Source organism: Amblyomma maculatum, chromosome 7, assembly GCF_055883805.1.
Source record: "Amblyomma maculatum isolate TAMU_Amacu chromosome 7, ASM5588380v1, whole genome shotgun sequence".
Classification (NCBI taxonomy): Eukaryota; Metazoa; Arthropoda; class Arachnida; order Ixodida; family Ixodidae; genus Amblyomma; species Amblyomma maculatum.
In genome coordinates, this window is record NC_139350.1 from 108,734,957 (window position 1) to 108,748,244 (window position 13,288).

Below are 13,288 nucleotides of genomic sequence, written 5' to 3' on the forward strand. Positions count from 1 at the left end.
GTCTTAATCAATGTTTTCTGAAAGGGATTTGGCAAAAAATTGTTTGGCAAAGCAAAATTTGTTTTTGAAAGGAATGTGCTGGAAAAGTACGTTCATAGATTTCATGTTGTGTATTCCATAATCTTCTAGACGTATAATAGTTTTTCAAGAAACAAAGTCTTCTGGAAGCAACGCTGTCAATCGGCGGTTAGCTGACTGCAGCGTGACCGACTGAGGCCTTAGAAGCTCTTATTCTTGCCACAAGCAGATCCGACACGCGGAGGCCATGTGTTTGGACAAGGGTCGTGCATAATTTACGGCATTCGAGAGTACACTGCAGCACGCTGTTTGACGAGAATCTGATACCACCGAGTCGCACGGACAGACGGGTGTTATGGCAAAGGTTGGGAGAGCGGCTAGGAGTACAGCAGTGTGCGTGGATCCCTACTGCATGTTCGCCTTACTTGCGTTTTCGCCTCGTTCTTTTCTTCCTTAGCGGCTTTGTGGTACGCACTCAATGCTCCCAAGGAACACACTTCGTGACTACCTACTTAACATCGGCTCCATTAGTTTTAAAGAATGGGATACGAGGAGACCATTTGCGGGGAACTAGGAGCAGAAGGGAACTGAGGCGGTACTACAAGGCGAGCTGTCTATGGGCTTGTACTACCGCCCTGAACGAGCGCTGTCAATCCGAAGTGATACCTAATACCGATACACAATTCGATACTGCACATGACTGCACTAGTCACGAGTGCTACGGCGCTGTGGGCTGTGGGCTGTGGTCCTTCTGCATGCTGTTTTGGTTTTCCTTTACCTTTTCCCTCCTTTCCTAACTAGAGGCCAATCAATTCACGCACACATGACGGCGAAATACATGCCTCGGGTAACCTCAAGTCGGGTACTATAGGCATTCACTTACACGAAAAATCCGACAAGCAGAATGTCACCACTATCACTCGTTCGTGTAAAACGTTGGCCTTCGTGATCAGCAGAAGCGTGAGAAGGCATGCTGGACTGCGTGAAAACCAGGCAAATTTTTGCACTGCAAAAGCTGCATTCTCTACAGCCTTCCATATTCCAACCTATTAACGGCAAAAATCTCAGCTCGAAGATGCGCTGAGCACCTTGTATGAAGTCTCCTTCTACCTCCTTGTCCAAACCTCCACCTGCCGTCTCTACGACACAGACCTTTTTATGTCGCCTACAGAACTCCTTCAACCCCATCGATTGATAAATCCGATAAATCCCCTCCCAAATCCACATCTTTGCATAAACCTCATATCACGTAAAGTGTACCACAGTAACATGAAAGCTGATACAGGGCATGCTATAAATTATATAAAAGAGCTCCTAGGTATAGTTCTTAGCAAAAAAAAAGGAGGAACATATCGAGTCTGATGAGAGGACCTTGACATTAAAATATGTTTTCTTGTTTGTACTGATGTACAACACACTAGTGTACAATCCCGATGAAAAGAAGCGTGAAGCGATCCTCTCCGCTGTTCGTTTTCATGCATTGTGGATGGCTCATTTTATCCACAATATAGGTACAATTGCGAACAAAAGAAATCAGGATAGCTCGTCGTGATTGTAGTGCGTATTCGCCGCGTTGTATTAGCCTGAAGCACATAAATTTATATTCTCATCACGTTTAGGCTTTGGTTTAAACAGCCATGACTATGACGTGAAAGGTCACTGTAGTTAACTTGAGGCGAGAAAAAACTCCGAAACAATAATTTTGCCTTCATTTTCAATAACTACCACGATAGCAGGTCGTCTGATCTCCAAAGCCACAATGACAAAGAATAATTGAACAACGCGATTATGTCACAGTTCACGTGTCACGGGACCTGTCTGCAAGGTTTAACATCACAATCGTCGCTCAGCCGTTAAAAAAAAAAAAAAAAAAAAAAAAAAAAAAAAAAATTAGGCAGAATTATCAAATTGAATTGAGATTAAATTAATGGCTGACGGCGGATACCCGGTGGTGATATGTGTAGCCTAACGCCTTGAGCATCACAGCAACAACAAAAAAAGCAACAAAACTATGGTGCCTGCGCTTATTTTAGAAAGTTTATGGTACTCTCCAGATTTATGAATAAATCGCAGCTGCTTTCCACTCATGGCGTCTATGCCCATTCGAATTCACTTGGTGTAGGAGCGCAGCTGATGTTCTTCGCGCGCAACACATATTCCTTCATCTCTTCCTGCCTCCCTTCCCGGCCCCTCGATTTTACGAACGGTTAAAGTGAACAACGCCACCTAGACTGGCTCAAGGACAGGGGGCTGCCTGCGTGACGTAGGCCGGATGGGGCCGCCGTCCGGCGCAAGTGAAGGAGCGCTTCAGCACAATCCGCCTAATAGAGCACTCAGGCGATTTTTTTTTTCTTCGGCTACGCGTGTAGTAATCTGCCTCAACTTAGGCATTAAAACACAGCAGAGAGCCATGTGTTTTCTATGTGCATCGGCGTTTTACTCATTTATTGGTCACAGTTTGCAGCTTCCGCTTCTTACTGTTGTTGTCCGGGTGGTCAGACACCTTGTCATTCAATCGTCGGCAAAAATTTTGAGGAGAATGGTTGTGCTGCACCACAACACATATTTCAGCACTTTCTCACTCGTGTATCCCTGTTCTCAGACGTCGAAGTCTGAAGGCTCCTCATCGCTGAGCAGTTGGAATGTGAGTTCCGCAGCGACTTGGCGTTGGTTTTGGACCTTTAGAAATTCTGCTCGCTTGGACAACTCTTCCACCACAACGTAATAGTGAGCCACAGCATTCATAGCTGGCATTGCTGGGTAAACCAGCCTACCCTGTCAGTTTTTTTCACAAGGCTGTACATGCGATTGTCAGGCGAAACTGTGACAGTCTTGTCAAATGTCAAGATCTCCTTGCATCTGTCGCATTTCAACCTCTTCAGAGCGATGTGCACCGAGTAAGCAGCCAAATATGCAATGACTGGAATTGCATCCTTCAATTTTGACCGCACCTGGTCGGTCACAACAGTGTTGAATTTTCTGCTTGGCACGGCTGCTTGCATTTGAAGATGTTCCCAATTTTGATCTTTCTCATTGTCAGTTGCAGATACCGCGCTCATTTGTGGAAGTGTGCTCTGTAGTCGCAACTTGTTCTCACATGACAAATGATATTGCGAACAAGCCAGTTGTCGGTAACATCCATAGCGGTCTTCTAGAAAGTCGGTCTGGAACTTCCCAAGGAGCACAAAGGACATCTTGAGCTGCTCAAAACAGTATCTTACAATCTCAATAAATGCTTGAGTCGTCTGGATCAGAGCTCCATGAGTTTCATAAGACAGTGTACAGGCATCCGCCCTCCTTCCATTCCTGCAACCAGACCAAGAAATCGCTCAAAAAGGAACGCCTCGAGTCGAATGGAGAAGGGTAGACGGGTTTTTGATATACATCTCTTAGTCTCAGTCTTTTGAAAGGAGTTTGGACGTTGCCAATTTGCGGCCATTTTACTATAATATCTGTGGAACTGACAGTTTCTTCGTGGTGTTTTAGGTTTTGTTTGGCTCCAATCACTCGAATCACTCCATTCAAGTCGGATATCTTCTTGGTGACGTAGCGGTGGAATGTGCCGTCTTGCTGCCCTAACTGGGGGTTCATCCCGACTGATGAACGTATTTATCGAATAATCGTTGGGTGTGGCATGATGATGCTCCCGTGACTTCGCATGTATTTGTACGCATGAGGCGATATTGTAAAAAGTATGCAGCAGTAAACCACGAAGCCTACAGAGTAGCACCGTCGTTCTTTTCTTATTGACATTAGCTGCACTTGCTCGGCAAGCAGTTGAATCATCTCCTTGCGCTGCGGATATTTCGCTCAGAAGAGAAGCGACAGTCTCGCAGATGTCCATGTCTGAGCTTTCAGAACTTGAACTCACGGCACTGTCAAAATCCTCGACTCCCTCAAGAAAATCCAGCAGCCGTCGTTTGCTGTCTCTTAGCTATCGCACAGGAGAGAGAATTGACGAGTGCCCTCCCTCAATAGCCCAGTCAAACCGGTTTCGCTGTGGGTTGTGAAATGTTTTTTAAAGCTTTCCTGAACCCTTTTCCCCTGTTTCCAGGGCCAGATTAATAAAACTGGAGGCCTTAGGCAAATGCGCATGCAAGCCCCCTCCACGCCTGGAATAGACCCCCAGTATCATTCTAATACCTTTGACGATCCTCATTAATTTGATTTGCATTCAACTCAGTGCAGATCTACGGTGTCAGATGGCAACTTTCAAGCGCAATCTGCTTGGCTCGAAGCCTCATGCGCTCTTCAGGTTTCAAGCGCATTCGAGAAAGGGCGTCGATACCCTCGACGTTATTTGACGCACACGAAGGAAACTTCTCAATGGTCATGCAAAACGCCCGTGTAGCACCGGGTGCTTCAATCCTTCTTCGTTTGGCAAAGGGACAGGTGTACTGAATTAAAAAAAAAAAAAAATGTGATCCCGTTCACGTGACCGTAATGCTTCACTGCCAGCTTCTGTATTAGTTTAAGCGTACTGTCTTCGCGTCTGGATATGACTATTGACAACTAAACTTAACAAACTTAAAATAGTTGTCGCACAAAAGCGCATCGTGCGAATCATTGCTAACCTGCCGTACGTGGCTCATGCACACTTATGAATACTTTGGTAAATTCAGCATCCTGCCCCGCCGGGGTGGCGCAGTGGTTACGGCGCTCGACTACTGTTCCCAAGGATGCGGGATCGAATCCCGGCCTTGGCTGCCGCTTTTTGATGCCGCCGAAAAGCAAGACGCCCGTGTGCTGTGCGATGTCAGCGCACGTTAAAGAACCCGAGATAGTCGAAATTTTCCGAGTCCTCCACTACGGCGTCTCTCATAGCCTGAGTCGCTTTGGGACGTTAAACCCCACAAACCAAACCAAATGTAACATCCTCAAGACAACGGTGTTATAAACATTCAGACTTTTACGCCTGTCTAAAACTACGTTTTTAAGTAACAATGGGATTATGCTTAAAATGTTCAATTTAATACAATCCACGCCTAGATTTGCAGTGCGAAATCGCACCTTCTGCACTGTGCAGCATCTTTATATTGCCGACTTGCTAAATCAGCGAACATTCTTGCAACACATTGCATGATCAGAGAAAAAAAATATGTTAGATTGGCTTTGTGTGTGTGTGTGTGTGTGTGTGTGTGTGTATGTGTGTGTGTGCGCGTACGTGGGTGCGAATGCACTATTTCACGAGGTCTAAACGGGCCTTAAGAATGTGCATGACAGATTCTACGCCTTTCCTTTCCTGTAAACCAATTACTAATGAAACTACTAATAGGGTAGGTAAAAATGATAAATAGTGATGATGGTAATTAATAGCAAATACTAGCAACATAATCCGTGATGGGCTAAAATAATAAAATAAAAACTGAAAATAACAAGAAAAGTAAATTACATAGCATCTTGCCGCGCCATGGTTGCCTGCAAAGGCGCACCGCGCAATTGCAACGGCCCGTCACACCACGCCAGGATGGCGAGTGGGCCAGGTGCACGGTGGCCAGGTACATTCTCGGCCGATTAAGTGCGCCGTGTCCTGCGGTTTGAGTTGGAACGGGAGAGAAGACGCCGTAAACGTGGAAACGTTACCTAATGTGTGTATATCCTAGTGCTTAACCACATCGAAACTTAGAGCAAAAAAAAAAGTAGCGACCAACAGCTAACCCAAATTAAACCGTGGTTTCGTACGTGTAACTCGGGTTACCCTTAATTATTAAAACCCTAAATTTCTTTGTCTCGAACTCTGCTTTTCTTGTTTGTGCCCCAATTTTCAAGCACCGATTGTATTTTTCTTCAGTGTCATGGATCATGCAGGCATGATTTGTATAATGCCATTATCGTGTGCCGTAAGTAGTTGTGTTCTAATAAATTGCTTTCTGTGTACAAATCATTTTATAATTCCGGGACGCCTCAACCACGGCTATCATGAAACAATTGGCAAAGAGGATTTTTAAAGCGGCACCTCCAAGCTTTTTCCTGTGTCCCATCTAACCCATTTGTAATACTGAGCGAAACAAACAAAATACAGTTTATCCCGGATATATTGAACCCGGGTATATCCAATTATTGCTAATATCGGACTTACAGAGTATCTCCTTGAAAACGTCATTCAAAAAGTATGGAAGCGCGGTTCATGCTTATCGGACTCCCTTTCAGGGGACATTCGATATATCGAATTGCACGCCGTGTCCCTGAAAGTTTCGCTTCTCCTAAAAGCTCCTGACGATCACTTTTCGCGCATAGAGCCGGGTCGAGTGTCCGGACCTTGGCACCTTCCACTTCAAAGTGACTTTCAGTCTGGCGCGCTATTTAATGTGAAAGCATTACTTCGCTATGTTCACAGATTTCTGTCCGCAGAACGTGTCCGCAGACTGCATTCGCAGACCGCCTCCGCAGAACGTGTCCGCAAAATTGTGTCCGCAGCAGTTGTGAGTAATTGAGAAGTGGTGGAGGTTCATGAGTGGTGTCAATCGATAGAGGGTGACGTAATGTTGTGTCCGGGAAAAAATGAGGCCCATAAGTTAATTAGGTAATAATTTAGAGGCAAAAAAAATTACCCACGATTACCTTACTTCCTAATGGGAAATTTGAGTGCAGCTCATCAGCAATTTCACCTTTTCGATAGATTGAGGCAAAGCTTTTGAGCAAGACACGTATGTACAATTACAGGCAACGTTTTATAATTTTTCACACGTATTCCTTCAAGAAACACTCCACTAAAGGCCCGTTCACACTTGCGACCAGCAGCGGTCGCGCGACCGTTTTGGTCGAAAAGCGACTGCCGCGGGCCGATCGGGAACTGCTCGAATTTCCAGTCGCGCGACTACTAGTCGCAAACCATTTCACCAATCAGCGAGGTCCCGGAGTACTCGATCGAGCACCTTCTCAATGCAATTAAAGAATACCCCTACATTTTCAACAAACGGCACCCGGAATTCAAAGGCAGGGAGAAGGATATGGCCTGGGAGGAGATTGGAAAGATATTCGGACGATCCGGTAAGTACCATGAACTTTTGAGAAATGGGGTTTTCACGCAGGCGCAACATTTTATATTGACACCACGGTGATTGACACCGTCTATTCGTCGTCGGTGTTCTCGCCTGAAAAAGCTGAAGTGTCTGGCAAGCGGCTGCTACCGACGTTCGCTGTCATCGCCCTGCAGCTCTCCTACTCCCAACTCGTTTTTCGAGGAAGCGACAGTCGCAAGTGTGAACATCGGTAGTGGCGAGCTCCGCTCCTCGGGTCGCGCGACCTCATCTAGTCGCATGTGTGAATAGACCTTAACAGTTCTTGGCTGTCATGAAAGAAGCTTTGTGGTTGAAGAAATGAAGAGAGCAATTTAGTTATCGGGAGCTTGCGGAAAGCAGAACGTGGGCCCATAGGAACGTGGCGCGACGAACAGATTCTGACGCCGCTAGCGAGTGAAGCGAGTGAGAACGGCATGCGCGCACCGTGATCCGCTGATAGCGAGCCGGTGTTTCGGCTACCGGAGAGCACCCTCGCTAGCGGCGGCAGCGCATCAGTAAGTCGCTGCTAGCACTTGCCTCCGGCGACCCAGCCCCCCGCCCCCTTCCTTTCCTCGTGTTCTCCGGTTGTTGCGCTCGCTCCTGCCCCCATCGTTTGCCGCTGAGTGTACCCCCCCCCCCCCCTCTTCCTGCGAGGCTCCGGTTGCCAAACGCAGGCTTGAACTAGGGGGATGAAAGGAGAAAGAGCTGGTTACGAGGCCGACGCCGACGACGACGCAAAACACAGGAACGGGCGCCAAAGAGCTGCGCTCTAAAATGCAAAAGTAAAGGTGAAAATGGTCTCATTAGCCAATGGCTTGGCGCCACATTTGAATGTTTCAAATACTAAAATAGCTAATTAGGTCAGTCAATTAGGTGACGCTAAGGATGGGACGTAAAGCAAACGGAAGTAGAGCCGAAAAACCGCATAGGAAGGGATTGGAGCGCACTTTGAAAGTCCCTAAGACTAAAATTGGTAAACAAGAAGTGAATTAATGTGACGTCACGCATCCTGAAGCACCGCCGAAAAAGGGCACAGGAAGGGATCGGCGCACAATTTGATGCACTAAAGGATAAAATGGGTAAACAAGACGTAAATTAAGTAACTAGAAGCAACGAGAAACAACCAACAGCAGCATCCGTACTTTCGCATTACTTCAATGCAGATTCTGCAGTGCCCTTTATTTGTTTTTGTTTTGAGCGTGTTCACGTCAGTTCTTATTCCCTTCAACACGTGCCGCAACACGAGGCACGTGAGAGCTGGGGAAAAGCAGCTCTTCACAGTTTTACCGATGGGCCTCTTGCTTTTGCTAAAAGTACAGCCATTTTTGTTCGCCTGCAGCCTTGCCTGCTATCTTAGAGCGGTGGCTCTACTCAAAGCAAAAGTCGAGCTTCGTGTCGTGCATTTGACCTTCAGCCAACCTCAAGGTCAATCCTAGAGGTAGTTAGTAAACTCAAGTTTAACTCTAGCGACGAATGAGAACTATGGCTGTTGTACATAAAAGACAGAACTCTTTTTAAACAAAGCGACTAGTATGGTGTCAATCAATTCGCATGTTTATTTAAAAATATAAAACCAGGTTTCCTTTAAAAGAACTGGTTATCTTTACAAGTTTTATTCAAAATCCTCTGAAAGGATTTTAGCAAAAAAATTGTTTCACAAAGCGAAATTTCTTATTGAAACTATTGTGCTGGAAAATTATTCATAGCTTTCATGTTGTGTATTTCATAAGCTTCTAAACGTAATAGTTTTTCAAGAAACTAAGTCTTCAGGAAGCATATTCCCTACGCAGTTACAAAGAATGGATTCGTTCCAATCAAGCGCAGTAAACTACAAAGCCTCCGGTTAGCTGACTGCACCGTGACCGACTGAGGCCTTAGAAGCTCGTGTTCTTGCCACCAAGCAAAGCCGACACGCGGAGCCCATGTGTTTGGACGAGGGACCTGCATAATTTACTGCGTTCGAGAGTACACTGCAGCACGCTGTTTGACGAGAATCTGATACCACAGAGTCGCACGGACAGACGGGTGTTATGGCAAAGGTTGGGAGAGCGGCTAGTACAGCAGTGTGCGTGGTCCCTACTGCATGTTGGCCTTATTTGCGTTTTCGTCTCGTTCTTTTCTTCCTGTGTGTCTGTCAACGGCTCAGCGGCTTTGTGGTGCGCACTCAATGCTCCCAAGTAACGAACCTCGAGACCACCTACTTAACATCGGCTCCATTAGTTTTAAAGAATGGGATACTGAGAGGACAGGGCATATACAGGGAACTAAGAGCAAAAGGGAACTGAGGGGGTACTAGAAGCTGAGCTGTCTCTGGGCTTGTATTACCGCCCTGAACGAGCGCTGTCAATTCGAAGTGATACGTGACACCGATACACAATTCGATACTGCCCATGACTGCACTAGCCACGGGTGCTACGGCGTTGTGGGTTGTTGTTCTTGTGCATGGCATTTTGGTTTTCCTTTAATTTTCCTCTGAAAAGTGAAAATGAAAATGGCTGAAAAGTGAAAGTAGTATTGCTTTTGCAATAGAAGAAAAAAAACACGACACGTATAGAAAGCACGTTAAATCCTAGGACACTCAATATAGGGTAGCACGGAGAGGGAAATGGAGGTAGGGCGAGGTTTGCGGAATATCAGGAAGAAATACGGGACCTCTAGAAGGAGCTGGGATTTTTGCGCAGTATGGATGTGCAGCCAGCAAACAACGGGGAGTTAGCTTTTCAGCGCGCGCACAGCGCCTCCAAAACCTCTCACCTGGCAAGCACGCACGCAACAGAGGACAAGGAAAAAACGTTCGAAAGAAAAAGCCTGGAAAAGAGTAAAAAAAAAAAAATTCTGCTGAGAGAGCAAGGACTGTAGCCGTGACGTAGTTTCTACGTTACCCCTGTCACGTGATCGTCCCCTGTTGACGTGCAATAACTGAGTCCCGTGGCTCTCTGCTACGGTCGCTACTACAATGGGATCGGAGTCCGTGACGCCACTTGTGAGACTCACGGGGATGGTTCCTTGCCGGAAACGCGCGAATCGCTGGGACTTTCTCCGGTACGAACTGCTTGGGGGTACGAACTCTGCACGCTCAATCGCTCAATACGCTGCAGTGCATTGCCGCAGTAGAGGAATGCGAGAAGTTGGAAGGCGTGTGAGGTGGCGCCACCATCCGTTAAACATGACGTCTATTAGTTAACAACACTGAGACCATGGAGGAAGGATAGAAGTTAGGAGAGGCCCTGACGTCATTTTGTTTGAAGCCGGGGCGGCTGCGCCGTGACAGTATGCTGTAACGTCTCTCCTCCACCTTTACCCTCCGCATTCACCCTGCAGCGCTTTTGACGCGTCTACGCTTTTCTTTTGTTTTACTCGTTCTGTTCCTGGCATTAAATTTGAAACAATTGATGATGCTAAAAATAAAGCATCAGGGCAGGGAAAAAACATGTTTCGTGCCGCTCTGTCGTAGTGGCTGCCGCACGAGTCAGAACTAGGTTTCTATGTTCGGTGTGCCATTAGACCCTGCGTAGCTTGCGGAGGGGAAGCGGCTGATTAAAAGAAAGGACCACTAGTTGAGGAGAGCTACATCGAGATAACGTTCAAAGTGACGGTGAACGGCATCGTCAACGAGCTCGCTAGAGATAGACAACGCCTTAAGCCCGAAGCCGTGCCAACGATATTCGACCATTATCCGAACCATCTTCTGCCTAAGAAGACATCGAAAAGGAAGGTGAGGAACCTCTGTGGCCAACCGGCCGCTAAACGACAAAGCGCAGTGCCGGTAATGCCGGCTGGTGCAGACGACAGCCGTGGACCGTCAAGGATGTTTGACAATGCTTCCGAGGAGCCGGCAGCAGCTGAAGAGCCGAGCGAGAACTCATGCCCGCTGCAGCAGACGTGCAGAGCATCTGTTGGACTCAATTTCTATCACTGCAACTTGGACCAGATTAACCGACTTCGCACCTACTGGCTCTGTATCATACGCGCGTTACTGAGCCGAAAAAAAAAATACTTTGCCACTATTTGTATACATTGAAAAAATGAAAACTTTTGGAAGCTTGATTCCTGATTGCAGTTCTGCGGACGCTACGGTGCGGTGTATATTCTCGAAAAAAGAAAGAAGAAAACAAGCACGTAAATTACAACAATAGCGAAAGCTGAAGAGCTAATAGGCAGAGTACACTGGAGAGTATTTGTTCCGGATGTGGCCTGAAACCTGATTCTGGAAAACACATATCATTCATGGGAATGTATTTTGTAGAAAAGTGTCGCTTGAACGTCGACTCTGAAGTGGACAGCTTAATGCAAAAGCCAGCGGAGGCTTACACAGATCAAGATGGGTAGGAAAAGGAAGCAATCATGCGACCAGAATACAGCAACATTTCTCGCGCTCTGAGAAGAGCAAAGAGAAAACTGGCTGGAGCGCAGAAGCAAGTTGTTCTAATAAAGGCGCAAAATGAGGCGCTAAGTGAGTCTGCGGTTGAAGCTATTTTTTTTTTATAATCCCGCGCGTGACCTAGACTTGATTGTGACCGTACAATAACCGCTCGGCTGCTGAAACGAAAGCCGAAACTGGTGAAGAAAGTAAAATCAATTGTTATTGACTTAGCGATGCTAGGCGAAAAACCACAGGGAGATAGAAATATATTGCGCATCATAAGCAAGAAAAAAAAAAATACCACCAAACAGTGGTCTCTATACTATTTTAAAATTGCAGTCTCATGTGTGGCCTTTGTTCAAAAACTTTACGGTACATTTCTACATTTTTACTTGTTTGTTGTTGCTGCGCCTTTTTGCTCAAATTTTAGTCTATTGTAGACTATATAAAAAAAGAATCAATGGTACAATGACCACTTTTGTTTGTTGCCTTTCCTTCTGTTACAAGAGAAAGCACACCGCATAATAATCATCTATGTATGAAGCAACAAGTGACTTCCTAATAAAACACATGAATAAAGAGTAAGAACAAAAACTGAAGAGTCCGATTCAGACTGCTTGTGTTTATTTTCGCATGCGATCTTTGAAAGCATGCGCGTGCCATGTTACGAAAAAGCAATATTGCCCTGCTTTTCTGTAGCATATATGTGAAGCTACGAAACGTCAGCAACCTGATATATATATATCATCTTAGCAATAATCATGACTGAATTGCAGAAATGCGACGTAACATGTGCGAAATCATGAGACACGTATTGACTGCGGCATTGATATACCACATGGGCCATAAGAAAAGACCGAAGGGTAAATAAAAATCAAAGTTGGATTAACGAACAGTGTAAAAATATTAAGGGTATTTTTTGATACCAGCTGTGTCACATGGGCAATAATTCGTCGTCGGTCCGTTTCGGGTTAGATCGCGATTAAAATAGTAATTGCCATAACGACTGGGCCAACCACCTGGGTGGGATATATGCTCGAGCTGACTGAGGACTCGCTCAGAAGCAAGATGCATACGATACCCTACATCCGCGATCGCGATGCATGGATCGCAATCGACTTGCTCCAGATTAAATACAATCGCCAGTGGAATATTTCATAAGAGCAATATATTGAACCCGGGTCAGACTCGATCGTTTAATCAAAACAAGTATTGCAACCAACGTGTCAACTTTAGGTGGTGTTTCAAATTTCTTGTCTCGCTGGATATCAGGCAATCAATATGTGTTAGGCTTAAAACCTACTTCGGTTCAGCAGAATATATAAAACAGTAAAATATATCAGACTGGACGCGACATTATTTGTTAAACGCTTCCTCGAGCGCTATTTAAGCGTATGATTTTCTCCGCTCAGTACTAGGACGGTACAATTGTTTTCCACCAAGACTGTTTTTAGACAAAAAGTGCGCTCAAACTATCAAGAGACAGGTTTCGCAGTGAAAAGCGCAGCACCTGACTATCCGGACCTATGCCGCCTATGCTGGCAAGGCCGCGAACCAGGAGCGATTGCACCTTAGCTATTGGTAACGCCGCCCCGCGGTTGCGGCGGGAAGGAATCACCGCGGCGGCCATCCGAGCGCGCGCCCTCGACACACTAGCCAGTATTATAGCAGCGGCGTGTTGTGCGAGTTTTGAGCCTATTTTGTGCGCATATAATGGTCGGCAGGCTTCTACATAATAGTTTTGAATTAACAGCTTGAGAGTTCGTGACGAAACATTTATTATTTTCCGGGTGGACAAGCAACACGGAGCAGGGAGAGGCACGTTCTTTTATTTCCCAACGGTCGTAACTTGAGCAGAAGGCGGTGTCTCTGTAGGTTGGGTCCGCGGCAGAGACGTCGAGCAAGC

The 13,288-nt window shown here is 46.1% G+C and overlaps 1 pseudogene; it reads right to left on the bottom strand.

Moving 5' to 3' along the window:
- Positions 1-2,616: 2,616 nt before the first annotated feature.
- Positions 2,617-3,609, bottom strand: LOC146184319 (uncharacterized; annotated as a pseudogene).
- Between the last annotated feature and the right edge of the window lie 9,679 nt (positions 3,610-13,288).